General features: G+C 37.2%; 1 protein-coding gene across 4 annotated transcripts in view; it reads left to right on the top strand.

Annotated features, from left to right (window-relative positions):
• Nucleotides 1-8,587, top strand: part of LOC131164728 (protein WHAT'S THIS FACTOR 9, mitochondrial) — a 32,172-nt gene extending 23,585 nt beyond the window's left edge. For all 4 annotated transcript variants that reach the window (XR_009139327.1, XM_058122157.1, XM_058122153.1 and 1 more), the window contains one exon: nt 8,186-8,587. The gene's annotated coding sequence lies outside the window, so the exon portion shown is untranslated. The remainder of the gene's footprint in view (nt 1-8,185) is intronic.
• Nucleotides 8,588-18,368: the final 9,781 nt, after the last annotated feature.

Raw genomic sequence — 18,368 nt, 5'->3', positions numbered from 1 at the left:
GGATTCACATCGATTTATTGTTGAAAATCGTTGAGTTCCAGTGGGTCCTAATGAAGATGGGCATTTATGACCCAAATTAAGCATGTTAACTATTATGGAGGCTGAATCCCAGAACAGTTGGAGGCGATCTGAAGCTTTTGTCGGATGGTAGGGGTTAGTTTTTGTGTTTAGACAAATTTAAAGCTCAAGGTCTGCTCCAGTCAGTTCATATTCCTGAGGGAGTGGAAGTGTGAGGTTTGAAGTTGCTCATCCAAGCACATAGCTCAAATTTTAAATGCGAATGAGAAGCAGATGATCAGTGAATTAAGGTTGAGGTGTGCTGATTTCAGTTCAGCAAATGTTAGGAGAAGCGAGGCTCTTGGCGGAAAAGTGGACGTCCTTTAGTGGTTCTCGCTGGTATCTTATGCTGTGCTCTTAGAATTCCTCCTGTTATGACCTCTAATGCTGCCAAGAAAATCTTTCTAAAACTGCAAAAATCCTTTGGAAACGGCTCATCTTTGGGTTTGGAAGGAGAGGATCTTCAAGTTTAAATTTAAATTATAATGGGGTAAAAAAATGCAGGCAGTATTTAGATGGGTTGAGAAGAAAGTGTACTTTAAGCCCAGGGATGCTGCTGGATTTGTAGTGGACAAGTCAAGTGAGATGTGCCTGGGAAAGCCCAATTTTGAAGATTTAATAGGAGAGGCTGACCAGAAACAAGATAGTCTGGTTTCAGGCAAGGAAGATGAGTCTGGCCAAGTCCATTATGGGTATTAATTTAATTGGAGAAGCCCATGAGGATAGAGATGGGGATGTTCTTAACTCTGTAGAACAGAGAAATGGGGAGTTGAGGTATCACTTCCCAATGATCAAGTGAAGCAACTCAACAATAAATTGCCAGAATCAACCTGTTTCTAATGCCGATCGCAGTGAGTTTGCTGATCCTCTTGTTGCAGAAGCAACTCTTGATTTTCTGAATGTGTCTAGTCTATAGAAAATCTGCAAACCAAATCAGGGAATTTTTTTTTTTTTTCAAATAGCATAAATTCAAAATGTACATGATCAATTTGAGTCCTTGACTACGAAATCCAAGTTGTTTTCAAACCTCTATTTTGGGGAGCTCTACCCTCTTCATAAACAAGAACTGTTTTACTCTGGAAGAAAAGGATAGACTCCTTGCCATTACAGAAAAGGCGAACTGTGGTCTCTTCTCCATCTCCCGTTTTAGAGGAGGAGAGATTGTGGCTTTTGAGGGAGCTGTAACTTTCCTCTTTTCAAAATGAGCTAGCCAACAACAACAACAACAAAACCAAGTCTTAAGTCCCACTAGGTGGGGTCAGCTACATGAATCCTTTTCCACCAATTTATGCGATGGTGGACAATTTTTTTTGACACATTCAGGGCTATAAAATCCTTACTGATCTCATTCCAAGTTATTTTAGATCTACCCCTACACTTTCGACTGTCCCTCACAGTAACTAACTCACTCTTCCTTATTGGTGCGCTACGTAGCCTATGTTGCAAGTGCTCAAATCATCTGAGTCATCACTCCCTTATCTTATCTTCTACTGGAGCTACGCCTAACGTACCGTGAATATGTTCATTTCTTAAATTATCTTTCAATGTTATACCATTCATCCATTTAAACATTCTCATCTTAGCAACTTTTACTTTTAAGATATGCTATTTCTTAGTCGCTCAACGTTTTGATCCATACAGTGCAGTTGGTCTTATACTCGTCCTATAAAACTTCCCTTTTAATTTTAAGGGTATGGTACAATCACAAAGCACACTTGAAGCACTTCTCCATTTTACCCAACCTACTTTAACTTTATGCATTACATCCTCGTCAATTCTCTTTTAGCTTGCATAATAAATCCTGTTGAAATCTACTAGTGCTATTTATTTCTTTATCATCAAGTTTAACTTTGTCTCCAATATTCCTCCTACTATTATTGAAATTACAGTCCATATATTCTCTCTTATTTCTACTTATCCTAAAGCGTCTAGATTCTAAAGCTTCTCTCCATAATTCTAACTTAGCCTCGACTGCACTCCTAGTTTCATCAATACAATATCATCTGCAAACAACATACACCATGGAACCTCATTTTAGATACTTCTAGTTAGTTGATCTATTACTAAAGTAAAAAGATAAGGGCTCAAAGCAGATCTTTGATGTATACCTATTGTGATTGGAAAATCTCTAGTCTCTCCTCCTATAATCCTTACACTAGTTATTACTCCATCGTACATATCCTTAATGATATTAGTATACTTACTACATACACCATTTTGTTTCTAAAACCAACCATAGAATTTCCCTAGGTACCCTATCATATGCTTTCTTTAAGTCAACTAGTCGTTGGATGAAAACTTTTCAGGCTCCAAACCACTTTGTCATGCTTCAATTGGGAGCTAATGCTTTTGGTTGCTTCATTTCATTGGAGAGGATCCTGGCCTAGGGAGCAATGTAGATGGTTTGCATGCCAATTCGAAGTTGGGGTGGAAGAGGCTTTGGAGGGCAGTCGGGTGATTCAAGAACAAAAAACATGAATTTGAACCATTCCATGCTTTGCATTGATTGCAACTCCTTCAATGTCTTCCTTGTAAACAAGCAACAACCGCAACCCCCTTTGCAATTAAAACCATAGTTTTCACAAGAGCATAAGCTTTGCTCAACTGCAAACGGAGGAACTCTAGCAAGATGAGTCTTGGAAGAAGAAATCATGAAAAAGGAAATGTTGACCGGGGCTTTCATTTTAGGATAACCGAAAGGAAACTCATCCCCAAATTGGGTAAGAAATCATTTCAAATATCCTCTCAAGAGTGGGCCTCTATGCGAGTGAAGTGGACTACAATGCTTTATGAAGACTTTTAGTGGCCTATAATAAAATCAAAATGAAAATGGGATTTGGGAATTCTACTCTAGGAACCAAAGAGAAATAGGTCGTGTAATCTGATAGCAATGATTGTGCATCTATAGATCTTAAAGATGACGAGAACACTTCTCTTTGTTCATTCAACTATGAAAATGAGGATTATCTGCAGAGAATGAGAGGGATCACAATTTCTCAAGAAATAGGGGGTGACTCTACCTTAAAATCTGATGGGAATGAACTTCAATGTGATGTTTGGGGGAGGGGGGGAGGTGAACTTAAGGGCTCCAATTCTGGAATTCAAAACATTGAAAATGCTAAAGGTGTCCAATGCTTGGATGAAACTTTAATTTTGAAGGAACCTTGAACAAATCATGTCGCAATGCTTCTCCTTTAGAAGTTCTCCATCTTTTTTTTGGATACGCTAGGTTTCCTAGGCTTGCGTGTCAGACTAATCCCACACCTATGCCAGCTGTGCCTTCAGCCAAAACGTAAGAGGTAAATTGTGGATGTGCGTTGCAGGTGGTAGGGTTTGAACCCTAGACTTCACCTTTGTCCAAGGCCGTCTAGTGAATCCTTACCATCTGAGCTTATGCCCGGGGGCAGTAGAAGTTCTCCATTCTTGTTTCCAACCTAGATTGTCTGATTCGTAGCCTTGGGAATGAAACTCTAAGGGCTTCTTTGAAAAGTGTAGCGAATCTAATAGGTATTCTTCCCATTCCAAGCATTTCATTTCTACAACTAATAAACGTTTGTGCCAAAGGGGGCTAACTAGTATTTTTTTTTTTTTTTTTGGGGGGGGGGGGGGTGGGGAGGAATGAACTAAAGAACTCTTGTTCTAGCATTCAGGGTATCCAAATGCTAAAGGTGCCCAGTGCTTGTATGAAACTTTAATTTTGGAGGAACTTTGCTTGAACAAATCATATACCTATCACAATGATTCTCATTTAGAAGTTCCAAGCTCCATTCTTGTTTCCAACCTTGATGGTTTGGTTCGTAGCCTTGGGAATGCAACTGTAAAGGATTCTTTGAAAAATGTAGCTAATCCAATAGGTGTTCTTCCCATTCCAAGCATTCCATTTTTACATCTAATATACGCTTGTGCCACCTGTATAGGGGACTTTCATATCGTGGACTTTGTAGGCCACAGATAGGGAAAATAATGAGGCCCAAGATGACCTTGTTGAGCTGGGTCTTAGGTTTGTGATCCATGAAGGGGAAGTGGTTCGGATTGGTGGTGAGGTGAGAGGAAAGATCCTCAAGTTAGAGTAAAGAGTTAGGTAGGCTTGCCTCCTCGGTCAATTATGATAAAGGAGTGAGGAGCTTTGGTTTTGTTAATAATCATCAATGAATATGCTTTCCCAGAATTTTTTTGGATTATTAGTTTGTTTTTTCTAGATTTTCCAAGAATTTTGATGGGAGAAGTATTTTTCTCCTTGTGCTTCTACTCTTCTCCTTGTGAGACAAAGATTAATCTTCCTGGTCAACTTTGGATTGTTTTGTCTACCTCTTCAATGTGTTTAGTAATTGAATTGCCCTCATCCTCCTTTTGTCCGTGTGGGTCCTCATCAATATAAGCTTGTAAGACATTGAGCAATGACATGTGAGGACAATCGACAACTTGATGGAAGACTGTTATAACTAAATGTGTTGGAGGTTGGAAATAAGGATGGCTCCTTTGAAGATGTTGCCTTGTATTGGCTCCCACACTTTTGTGTTTGCCCTTTTTGAAAGAGAATTTTGCTCCATTCTTGGGCATGGGGGGAGTTTACCTAGCATAGTTCGTCAAGTGTTTTCTGTAAGTTCTGCGGTAGGTAAGTCTTTAGCTCTTTTGTCGAATCATTGCCTATGCTTTCAAACCTTCAAGGAAATATAATAACTTGTCTTTCTCAGACATGTCCTGAATATCTAACATCAATGCAGAGATTTGCTTCATATATTTTCAACTATTCCCATTTTCTTAAGATTTCGTAAGTTGCATGGAGAATTATATTGAACATTCTTAGGACAAAATTGGACCCTTAGCTGTATTCTTGAGTCTCGTAAGTATCAATCATACATTTTGTTTTGGATTTAATTGTACTTTGTAACCGCCTCAGTTTGGTTTAAGTACATGGTAGCCATGTATACTTTCCCTTCCTCTTAGTAGGCTCTACTTGCACAAAGGTATTGTGTAGATCATAGGCGCCATCGAATGCTTGTGGTTCTTGTGCCTTGCTCTATCATATTCTACCCTCATAGAACTGATATTTTTGGGAGTACGCACCAAAAGGCTCATCTTGGTGGTAAGTTCACCCATCTCATGTTGTAAAGCTTCCATCATACCATAGAAACCATGTGACAATTCATCAATGTAACCTTGTTTTTATTTTTTTGGATCCTTCCAATACACCAATTCGATCTGTAAGTTTGACCAGCTCTATGCCCCTTATGGATAGTCTTGATATGCGACTCTAGTGCATCAAGTCTTTCCATGTTAGTGTGCGGTATGTTTTGTCCCAATGATGCTTCACATTTTTTGAAGATCACCGAATCCTGAAGTATTAAACTGAGCTTTGATACCAAATATCACAGGGCTAAGTAGAACACATTGTGTGAAGGGTTGTGTGACACTAGTTGTAACACACAAGCTTAACTATTTAGTTGAAAGTAAACCATGGACTCACCGCATGAACATGTTCACAAACGTCAAATACAATGCGAATAGCAAAGAAATGTAATTCATCTTGTTACACATTTGTAGACAATGAGAATCAGGCTAAAGATATTGATAATAGCTAGCGAGTTTTACAATGATTGATGAGCACTCACCCTCCCCTAGGAGATTTTTATGTAATTCCAACTCTAGCATAAGGAAATATCATAACACTTGAGGAGTTATACTCCCCTTTTTCTCTAAGGCATTACTCAACTTAACAATTTACATGATGGTTATGCACCCAATAAACTCAAGACAAGTTGTCATAGGCAAGCATAAGGCCGTGAACAAGCTTGACCCTTGATGCTAGGGGATTTATCAGGTTCTATTTCTTCCAACTCTTTTCTTCTTTCATATATTGAGACCTTGAACCCTTTGTTCTTTTTTCTTTGTGTGATACAATTTGGAAGGCTAAGGGCTCCTTTTAAGGGGAGGACTTTCATCTAGACTTGCAGGATTAATACGAATGTTACAGGTAAGCAGACCCTTCTAAGGCTACCAGCCTAATATTTACTTGATATGCCTAGAATCTAATGAGAACACCTCTTTCTACAATGTTGGGTGGCGAGATAGCTTTGGATAGCTCTTTTCTCTTGCCTTGGTGAAGTGTGGTGGTCTCTCAAGAAGTGGATTATTTCTTGTTTGGTATGATTTTGGTGTTTTAGGAGAAGTAAAGAGGCGAAGGCTTTATGGATGTGAGCAGAGCATGCTTTTCTTTGTACTCCATGGCTCAAGTAAAAATGTGAGAATTTCAATGCCAGAACAAATTATTTCCATTTGTTATTGGATTGAGTTGTCTTTCGCACTTTTTTTGGGCAGGCTTTAGGTATTTATTTGGGGGATTTATTGTCCAATCTCCAAAAGGATTGAGGGGCAGCATTATTGTAGCTGCTTTTAGTAGATTTCTAGAGGATGTCTTGCCCTCCACATATTGTACTTTTGTTTGGTCTTCTTTTATGAGATCTGTTAATTATAAAAAATAGACACACTGGTATCCCGAACCTCAAACATGCAGTATGAATATATTTCTCTGATTGACAAATGCAGTGCATTGTTTGAAAGTTAATATCAAGACTTTTAAGGTCTGTGATGTGGGGATACTATAAGAAAAAAGGTGCAAAAAGGTGCTTGCAGTATTTTTCTGTGCTCCCTAGCCTAGTCCTTTTCCATGAATAGGTAGAATCTGAACAGAAAATTGAGTTACCATTGAGTCACTCAATTCGTATCCAGTAGGTGCTCTGCTTGAAGTCTGAAAGAGACGGGAAGGTTCCTTTGGAGAATGAGAGGCTTGAAGGGCCTTGAGCTAGAGCGCAGTCTTCTTAATGCACCTGAAGTATTGTATTTTGAGGCAGGCATAGGGTGTAGGGCGGAGTGTCTATTTGTTGTATGGTACTATTTTGGAATTTTCTGATGGGCCTATGCACATTTTAGTTGAGGGTTGAAAGCAATTTCATTCTATAATATAGGGGAAGATTGCACAAGGTTCCATTAATGTAGCCACACAGCACACTGCCTAAGGCAGACGTCAAATTTGCTGTGTTCTATCATTTCTTTTCTATTTTGCGATTGCTGTGTGTGTACGCTCACAAGTTTTTGCAATAGTTATGCTAGAAACAGTTATCTGTCTTTATTAGTGGCAACTGTTACAACTGCATGAGCTGCACATTTAGCAAGGATTTGTAGATGAGAATTGCTAATCTTGACAATGAAGTGTATGAGAAAATTATGAAGGTGGTACATAATGTGAAAGATTTGGGTGTCATGTGCATTGATAGGTCATTTATGACTTCTTAAGGCAGTAGCATGAGTTGGATAGCCATGATCTGGGTTAGGCACATTGGCTCAATAATATTCACATTTGGGGACAAACAGGCTGCTTTTATTTATTTATTTATTTACTTTTATTTTTTATTTGGCTTCTAACGCTGTAAATCCTTTATCCTTGGCTAACTCCGCTCTAAAATTGTCTATGCCCATGACTGATGACATCCTTACATGCAGCTTTCACAAAACTAGATGACTTTTCAAATCATCAAAAACACCCTTAAAACTTTTTGAAAAACAATTTGGAGATTATTCTGGCGGAACAATTTTATACTTTAATAATTGAGCCTTTGTGGACGCATCTCAATGCGTAGAGCTTCTCACTTGCGTTTGCAAGGTTGCTGCTTGTAAGTGTGGATCTCTTCATATCTTTATTTTCAGTCACTCCCTGTCGAGCAGAAAGTTTACCACTTCAAATTATTGATACGCAATATCGAATAAGCACTTCAGATTTTGGTACTTTGATATCTTATCAAAGCATGCAACAATAAAAAAAAAAAAAAAAAAAAAAATAGTACGAATCACATTAAATGCGTGGACAGTGGTGTCTAATCAATGTCAATTAGTAGGTCCAATTTTCACATGGTTGTGGGGACTGTAGTGTCCTTATTTGCAGGCAAAATAAAAATAAAAGAAAGATGGTCCAAACATGTGTTGGTTTATGTTCTATTGATAGCTCAGCCAGACCTAATATTTCTGATATTTTGTGATTGCTCTCCAATTTCTTTTGAAATGGAATTTTGCTCAAGTGAGATTTCTAATTCTTGAGAGAGCTTCTCAGTTATTATTTGAAATTTGAATGCAGGTTAGCTGTAGATATATTGACTGTTTCACCGTACAATATGTTTTGGCATCATTATGGAAAATATTCCCTGAAACAGGAGGTACTAGCCTAGCAGCTTGCTGGCTGAACTTCATCCCACACTGGAAATTTGGTCTTCTATCTATATTGGAAGTGGAACATGGAATCCACAAGCATTGAATTTGGAATTGGTGGAATTTAATGAAACTCGATTGCATTTCTCAAAACTTATAGTTACAAATTTTAATGCTTTATTGAACATTATAATTCTTTGTATTTTGCGGTATACTTGAACAGGGACATTTGTAATGTATGTCAAATAGTATACTAGTTAGAACGAGTGAACTAATTAGTATGAATGAGAGTAACTTGAAATGGATAGTGAGGAAGGTTTAATTTGTTGTATATTTTGTTCTCTTTTTGGGCCGGAAGGGTGTTTGGTGTTCAAACTCGGAGAAGAATTTGTTCAACCTTGATTCTTGGATTTGAGAAAAGATATATCAAAACACAACAACAAAACCAACAACAAAACCAAGCCTTAGTCCCACTAAGTGGGGTCGGCTATGTGAATCATTTTCTACCAATTTATGTAATTATGAACCATTTCTTTTGATAGATTCAAGAATATTAAATCCTTATTCACTATTTCCTCTCAAGTTATTTTAGGTCTACCCCTAACCCTTCTATTGTCCTTCACATTAACTAAGTCACTCTTCCTCACATTTGCACTATGTAGCCTACATTGTAAGTGTCTATATCATATGAGTTGCCCCTCCCTTATCTTATTTTCTATAGGAGTTCCATCTAACTTATCACAAATATGTTCATTCCTTAATATATCTTTCAATGTTATACCACTCATCCATCTAAGTATTTTCATCTCGACAACTTTTACTTTTTGGATATTATGTTTCTTCATCGCCCAACATTCCAATCCATATAGCATAGCTTATAATTGTCTTATAAAACTTCCCTTTCGATTTTAAGGATATTCTACGATCACATAGCACACTTGAAACACTTCTCCATTTTATCCAACCTACTTTAACTCTATGCATTAAATCATCTTCAATTTCTTCTTCAACTTGCATAATAGATCTAAGGTATCGAAATCTACAAGTGTTATTTATTTCTTTGTCATCAAGTTTTACTTTGCCTTCAATATTCCTCCTATCATTACTAAAATTACATTTTATATATTCTCTCTTATTTCTACTTATCCTAAAGCATCTAGATTCTCAAACTTCTCTCCATAATTCTAACTTAACCTCTACTCCGTCATTAGTTTCGTCAATTAATACGATATCATCTGCAGACTAAATACACCATGGAATCTCCTTTTGAATATTCTTAGTCAATTGATCCATTACTAAAGTAAAAAGATAAGGACTCAAAGCAGATCCTTGATGTATACCTATGGTGATTGAAATTCTTTAGTTTCTCTATCTATAGTCCTTACACTAGTCATTATTCCATCGTACATATCCCTAGTTACATCGGTATACCTACTACATACACTTTTTTTTTTTTGTAAAACCCACTATAGAACTTTCCTAGGTATCCTATTATATGTTTTTTCAAGGTCAATAAATATCATATGCAAGTCCCTTTTCTTTTCCCTAAACTTTTCCATTAATCTTCTTAAAAGATAAATAGTTTTTGTGGTAGATCTCCCAAACATGAAACCAAATTGATTTTCTGAGATCTTCGTTTCTAACTTGTTTCATCGTATGACTCATAATTTTAATTCTACGATAGTTATTACAATTTTGAATATCTCTTTTATTTTTGTATATAGGTATTAAAATATTTTTCCTCCATTCATCTAACATTTTCTTAGTTTTTACAATTGTATTAAATAAATTAGTTAACCTTATAATTCTGTTTTCAGCTAAGCATTTCCAAACTTCAATTTAGATGTTATCTCGTCCCATAACTTTTCCATTTTTTATCTTTTTTAGTGCAAACTTAACTTCGTTAACTCTAATTTTGTGAATAAATCTTATATTTTTAGTCTTTTTCTCATTTGATAATTTTAAATTTAAGCTTTTTATTTTGGTTTTCATTAAATAACTTACTAAAGTAACTTCACAATCTTTCTTTAATGTCTTCGTCCTTAATCAAGATAATATCATTTTCATTTTTTATACATTTTACATTTCCTAAGTCCTTGCTTTTCCTTTCTCTAGCTTTAACAAGTTTAAATATATCTCTTTCTCATTCTTTTGTGCCTATTTAATACAGGTTAGTTGTTCAATAGGAAATCTGTTCAAGCACTATATGTACAAGTGAGATGCTTTGGATTTGTCATAATCAAAATGGGATAGAACTCATAAAGTCAACAATCTCCCCCTTTTTGATGATGACAAATACAAGAGCAAAAATGGGTACAGCCTTATAAGGCTCCCCCTAAGAATATGCATAAAATAAAAAGTCTAGAGTAGTTCAAGCATATTCATGACCGAAGACATTTAAAAAATATATGCATTTAAATTTGTCATTAAGCTCAGATACTAAGAGTAAAGATATGCAGGATAATATAATATGAAGAGTTATGCTCAGTTAGTTCCTCCCGCACTCAGTGATGCTCCATTACCCAATTTTGCTACACTATTTCTCCCCATGTTGGCATCAGCAAAATGGGCTAAGGTAAAAATGTAAGCATTCAAATGCGTCCTTAGTTTAGAGAAACTCCCCAAATCATACAACTAGGTAGTATGAATCTCTAGATATGATCATTTAGGTTTATTATGCAATAACCTAGTCCACCATCAGCATGCATACACAAATTCTGCAATTGCCTTGTAGATGACGTTCCATACAAGCATGCACTCCAGTATCCTCAATCCATATAGTCATTATTAGTTCAAAATACCAGATAATAACATCTATTAAATAGACTTAAGTAATCAATACATAATGAATAGTAATTGCATTCTTCACAAGTCATAAGATATATGTGCAAGGCAAAATAAGATTGTGAGAGAAGCTTAATTTTCAAAGCCGTAGTGATTCTAAGTTAAGTTGCTCCCCCTTAGTTTATGCATTCCATCATATCCCTAGGAAACTTCTCTATTGTGCATTAGACCTAATTCACGTCTGATTTGGATGTACCTATCCTCGTAAAGTTGTTTTGTGAATATATCGGCCCATTATTTATTAGTGCACACAAATTCAAGTGTCACATCTCTCTTTTGCACATGGTCACGAATAAAATGATGTCTAATTTCTATATACTTAGTTCATGAATGCGATATAGGGTTCTTTGAGATATTTATTGCACTAGCGTTATCGCATTTTAGAGGAACTGTATCATAGTGCAATCCATAGTCCATGAGTTTTTGCTTCATATAAAGCGTTTGAGCACAACAACTCCCAGTCGCTATATATTCAGCCTCGGCAGTGGACAGCGCAATTGAGTTCTATTTTTTGAAGAATTAAGAAACCAGAGATTGTCCTAAGTAATGATAAGTGCTGCTCGTGCTTTTTCGATCTACTTTATTGCCAGCATAGTCAGCATTCGAATTACTGACAATCTCAACATATCCTGGGTCCACATATCCCAAACAATCATTTAAACCCTAAAATAACTTACTTACCCTAATTTTGGAGTGGTGCTAAGGACTCCAAATCAACAATTTACTCTGGTCAACTTTCTGAGAATCTTCCCACGAACCCTATGGTAGCTTTTGATCGTCGAAACAGGCTGAAACGGAGTCAAAATCTTAGAGAGAAGGGGGAGGAACCAAAGGTTAGAGAGAGAGAGAGAGAGAGAGAGAGAGGAGGAAATGAATTTCCTCGTTGAAATATGATTTTAACATATATATATATATATATATATAGATTGCTGGTGATATGCATTCGTTGACGAGACACGTGTACTCGTCTACGAACCATAGAAGGGCGTTCGTCAACGAATGTAATGGGTTCGTTGACAAACCCTTAATAGCCTGAAATTAACTACTCTCGGTATATCCTCATCGATAAGACACGTGTACTTCATCGACGAGACCTAGAAGGACATTTGTCGATGAGGACCCCGGGTTCGTTGACAAATTCATGCTGATGCCCCTTTTTATAATTCCTTTTTCCTTATTTTCTTTCTTTTTCTTTTCTTTTCATTTATTAATTTCATAAATTAAATTTTTCTAGGTCTCTACACCCTATGTAGCAAACACAGATTCCTTGCTAGCTACCTAACCCTATTATGCACAATCAACTAAATCCTAGTTATGAGAATCTAGCTTAGGGTTTCATCACAACCAGAGAATCAAATAAATTAGCTACTCATCATACAAGCAATCAAACGTAAAGACAAGATAATGAATGAAACTATAAACATGACTTTTATTGAAATTCAGAACCCAAAGCAAAGAAGAAATGAAAATATGATTAAACTACTGCAATCCAAAATTAAAACAAAGCAATACAACTTGATGGCTAAAAACTATCTAAAAGGAACCCAAAGAAACTCGAGAACTAAAGGGAATCCCTAATCATCTCTTCCAGGTTTAATTTTATACCCCTTAGGGTTTATGCACGCTGAAATTCAAATCAGGAAACAATCACCCAAAATCTCGCGAAGTAGATTTCTGAAGTCAATCAAAGTCGACCTGGTCGCATTGCCAAGGTCTCCTGGTCACGACCTGGTCAATACATTTTGGAAAATATTCAATTAGTTCTATGTTTAGTCGATGGGTTGTGCCCTGGTTGAGGGTCTTTGTGAACTTGTTGTTAATTAGCACTCTGGAGTCTTCTAGCTCGACCTAGTCACCTTTTGTGACTCCTTGGTCGCACCACATGGTTGATCAAGGACATTTGGCTGTAGTTGAATCAAGGCCATGGAGACATAGTCAAGCACTTTGTTGAGCCTTATGCTTCCAATTTTTTGCATCGACTCCTTACACTGCTTAACTCCTCGATTTATGCTCTGATTTTTTGAAACATCAAACATACCACATGTAACTCCAAACAATGATAAGAAGTGATAATTACAGAGTAAATAAAGACATCGCATAGGTAAATGGGGCCTAAATAAGCATATTTTAGGAACACTTCATAACCCCCAACTTACACTTTGCTAGTCCTCGAGTAAAGAAAACTATAAAAAACCTACAAAAGATAAATAAATTCCTAACTACCTCCTCTTTCGCCAGAAACACGATTGCATTTACCTTATGCAATAAGGCTTTAAACCCCTAGGTGGCCCTAGTGGATAAGTTATAATGTCATGTGGGTTTCTAGGGCGACCCCCACAAATATCTATCCTAGTGAATGACAATCAAAAGCTCAAACAAGTAACACATTCATACCACTTCATATACAGACATATAGCATCCTTACAAACATGCCCCTCTACAAAAACATCCATTATAAAGACAACTCCAAGGAAAATCACCCATAAATGCCTCAATAAGATATAGCCATTATATATCATAACCCTCAAAGAATCAATCAGCAATTCATATCCAAAGTTAATATCATTGTATAAATATTAGTATTAAGAAGCATAATCACAAGGCATATGTAGAATGACTCATTTCGCTCGGATAATCCTAAAACACCTGCAGAAGGGTTGTCTTGACTCAGCATCACCGACATACTCTTAAAAACACTAATGAAAATGGGGTCACTCCCATATCTGAGGAAAAACATACATGGTCAAAGATCTCACATACATCGAAGAAGCAGAAAATAGAGTGAACTAGTCTTAAGGGAATGGAATCCAGCCTAATATCAAGGTGTTGGGTCCTTCACCCTAACTCCTTCTTACCTACTCACCACATCCTACCAAGACCACCCTAGATTGATAATTCATAAACCATGCGTAGATCCATTCATATGCATCAGAACACCCAAACAAACTTGATACTTGCAGGAATGTGGTGTCCCTAAGTTGGTCATTCTATTTTCATCAATTTCTATTCTTTATTTTGTTTTTGGAGCAAACATCTATATTTTTTTTCATCATTTTATCTTTTTCTTTCTTTTCTACTCATCAGTTTCCTTTTCTTTGTTTTTCTTTTTCATGGCTACCAGGGACAAACAATACAACTTTATATTGTCTTCGTGCTATTGATAGGGAAAACTCGGAAAGAGAATTCATGAATTATTTTCATCTCTAGGGTTGGCTTAATAATCACATCTTGAGAAGGCTATAAGAGTTAGGTTTATATCTCACCACTGGACATTGCCTCTAGGCTAGCAAATGCAAACAAAAAGTCTAGCATAAAAAGAGTATCCTAAAAAGAATGGTTGAATTTCATGAACTCAGAGTTTATGTAAATAGCTCTAAAAAAAATGAAAGGCTCAATAGAATCCTTACCAAGGTGTCATAGTTGCCACAATTGTTCTCTCCACAAGGAAATTTGAGTGAAACAAATCATGTGTAAGTGTGACTAAGCCTTGTAATACACCATGTACATACCAAAACTTATATGACAACATTAAAACTAATGAACTCACGATTAACTCGCTTTGATTTGCCAAAAAGTAATACTGACTACACGTCATGAAAGTATGCATGAACAACTCAATTCATCGTTAGTGATCATAATAGAGCCATTTAACAGATACAACATGAAGTTGTAACAAAAATGCTATATAAAAATATGTAAAGGCATAGGTTGTGTTAACATGGATTACTGCATATAATGTTTACTGAAATTTTGAAAATATGTCATGTATGCCCTATATGCGACGTGTAGTGCCTTCCTAACCCAACAACCCCCAACTTAAGACTTTAGTGTCCCCACTAAAGTAAAGAAAGAAAACACCTCAAAGGCAAGGGAGGGAAGCAATGCACAGTGATGAGAAAAAAAAAGTATACCTGCACCTGAATGCACCCAGCATAAAACCAAAATATAGTAAAGCAACATCGGTACATGGGGCATAACGACAAAATGAAAGTCACTTTGCGGGTGAATAAGGTGTGTAAATCGATTTTAACAAATTGGGGCTGGTTGACCCCTTGGTTGACCCCTAACTTAATTTAGGAAAGAGGTTGTTGACCAAGTTGCACCCGATAGGAGTGATGGTCGTGCGATGGTTGACTTATTCTGAAAATTGATGGTGACTAGGAACATAACGGCGACCAAGTCGCCACACACTATTGCGCTGATCGTGTGATGGTCGACCTATTCTATGGAAATTTGAAATTTTGAGGCTTTAGGAGGCCTGAATGGTCAACCAAGTCGCACCTGGTATAACTGATGGCTGAGCCTTGGTTGACCTATTCTGTGAAGAATTCCATATTTCCCTAATTAAGTGCCATGGGCTATGGACTTAGTTGTACCTAGGGAAGCCCTAGTTGCACCTAGATCGAATGTGATACTAATGCTAAGACCTAATCTAAAGACTCTAAACTCTAGCACACCCTACAATTTCCAATGTAAAGAAACAAAGAACACTAAAAACACTTGGGTTGCCTCCCAGAAGCGCTGAGTTTACCATTTTCAGCTAGAAGCAATGAAGCTCATGTTGGACTTACTAGGTCATGAATAGAAATATTCTATGCTAGTCCCTCATTAACCCCCTCCACACATGGCTTAAGATGCTAACAATTCACCTTAAAAAGGGTGTTGGCCGCTGGATCCTCAATTTCGCCGCCCTATGGGGGAACACACAATTCACTATATATGGACCATGCCATCTAGACCACAATTTACCTGGGGAATAATTTCAACCTCAAATTGAAAAATCATACTTTTTTGTTAGGTTCGAAAGTTTTCAAGATAACGTGCTTTTTGTGAAAAGCCTTCATCTTATCTTTATAGATCTTGGCATTTTCATACGAGTCATTTCATATGTCCTCCAACTCATTGAGTTTGAGGTGGCGATGGCAACTGGCAACGACCATATCCAAGTTGAACTTTTTAATTGCCTAATAGGACCGATGCTCTAACTCAACCAGGAGGTAATATGCCTTACCATAGACTAACCAATATAGGGACACACCGATAGGGGTCTTGAAGGCTGTTCTATACGCCCACAGAGCATTGTCTAGCCGAGAAAACCAATCTTTTCTATCCGACCTTAGAGTTTTCTCAAGGATGTTTTTGATCTCAAGGTTCGAAACCTTAACATGTCTAGTGGTGTGCGCATGGTACAGTGTGGCTACCTTGTGAGTGATTGAATATTTTTCAAGGAGTGCCGCAAAATGTCGATTGAGGAAATGAGTTCCCTCATCGCTAATGATAGCTTGGGGGCAACCTAAATGACTAATGAGACACTTAGGAAATTTAACAACCACTTGATGATCATTGGTCCTAGTCACGATTGCCTCTACCCACTTCGAAACATAATCCACCGCCTCAAGTATGTACTCGTACCCATTAGAAGGAGGGAATGGACTCACAAAGTCACATCGAAGAGCTCAACCACTAGAATGGGGTTCAAAGGCATCATGTCATACTATGTGATATTCTCGATTTATTGACACTACAAACATGCTTTATAATACTATGTGATATTCTCGATTTATTGACACTACAAACATGCTTTATAAAACTCCTAAGCATTTCGGAAAAGTGTCGGCCAAAAAAATTTTCTTTGAAGAATTTTTGCTGCTGGTTTTTTCCCTCTAAGGTATGACAAAACTCAAGTATGTGAAGGTACTCACTCTTGGGAACACATTGCTGAATGATCGAATTTGGGCAGATTTTGAAAAGGTCAGGGTCTTCCTATATGTAATGGCGCACTTGGGAGTAGAACTTGTCTTTCTCCCGCAGTGTCCAATCATGAGGAATGATTCCTGTGGCTAAGTAGTTCGCAATCATAGCGAAAAATTGGTGCCGAGAAGATACTATAAAGAGCTGCTCGTAAAAAAGTAGTCTCGAACTGGATAGGGATTAGTAGACCCCTCAACAAGAATGCGGGACAAATGATAAGCTACATAAATTTTTTTTATCCCTTTCCTAGCCCAAATCTCATGGTCAAACTCTATAAGAACATAATCCACCTAATTAGATTAGTTTTGGTCTCTTTCTTCGTAAGAAGGTACCACAAAGCAGTATGATCGGAATACACGAAGACCTTTGACCCTAGGAGATATGAGCAGAACTTATCAAGCGTGAATACTACTGCTAGGAGCTCTTTCTCGGTGGTAGTGTAACTTAATTGAGGTTTTTGAAGAGTCTTACTAGTGTAGTAGATCACATGGGGCAATTTTTTAACTCGTTGCCCCAACACAGCCCCTATTGTGTAATTCGACGCATCACACAAAATCTCGAAAGGGAGAGACCAATCAAGGGGTTGCATGATCAAAGTGGTGGAAAGAAGAACCCTAAGAGTTTCAAATGCAATTAGATAATCTTGATCAAACTCAAAGGGTGCATCTTTGACTAACAAGTTGGTTAAGGGCTGAAAATTTTTGCTAAAATCCTTGATGAATCGCCATTAAAAATCGGCGTGCCCTAGAAATGACCGAACTTGTTTAATGGAGGTAGGGGAGGAAGTTTTGAAATTAACTCCACCTTGGCTTTACTTACTTCAATCCCCCTACCGAAAACAATGTGCCCCAACACTATGCCTTTCTGAACATAAAATGGCTCTTCTTTCAGCTTAACACTAAGTTCGTGTCTACACATATCTTGAGAACTTTAGAGAAGTTCTCCAAGCATGTATCAAAGAAGGGTCCGAACACAGAAAAATCATCCATGAACACCTCGAGGAATTTTTCAATCATATTAGAGAAGATGGCAAGCATGCACCGTTGAAAGGTCGCAAGCGCCATGCATACCCTAAAAGGCATCCTCTGATAAGAAAAGTTCTCGAATGGGCAGGTGAAGGTGTTCTTCTCCTGATTATCCAGGTGAAACGTAACCTGATTATACCCAGAGTACCTGTCCAAGAAACTGTTGACTTTTTGAATCCGATATTTGGTTTTGATTATGACAAACTGCATGTTACTAATGTGTGTGTCTATGTACTTGAATAGGTTAATCATTCAGATCACACACATGAAAGTGAAGTGGAAGTTAGAACGGACTTAAAGCACATTATCCTAGTTGATTCCATGAAAAGTCAAGAGCAAAAGAAGAAAGATATTTGTTTTATTGTATATGTATGTTTGTTTCATTATTTGTTTTGTAATATTTGCATCTCATGCATAATAGGTATTAATTCTTAACATGATCGTAGATTGACCATAGGGAAGGTCGACCAACGCCAGATTTTTAGGGTTAGC

This window comes from Malania oleifera, chromosome 9 (assembly GCF_029873635.1).
Source record: "Malania oleifera isolate guangnan ecotype guangnan chromosome 9, ASM2987363v1, whole genome shotgun sequence".
NCBI lineage: Eukaryota > Viridiplantae > Streptophyta > Magnoliopsida > Santalales > Ximeniaceae > Malania > Malania oleifera.
Note: the sequence above shows the minus strand (reverse complement) of the source record. Positions and strands in the feature narration are given on the sequence as shown.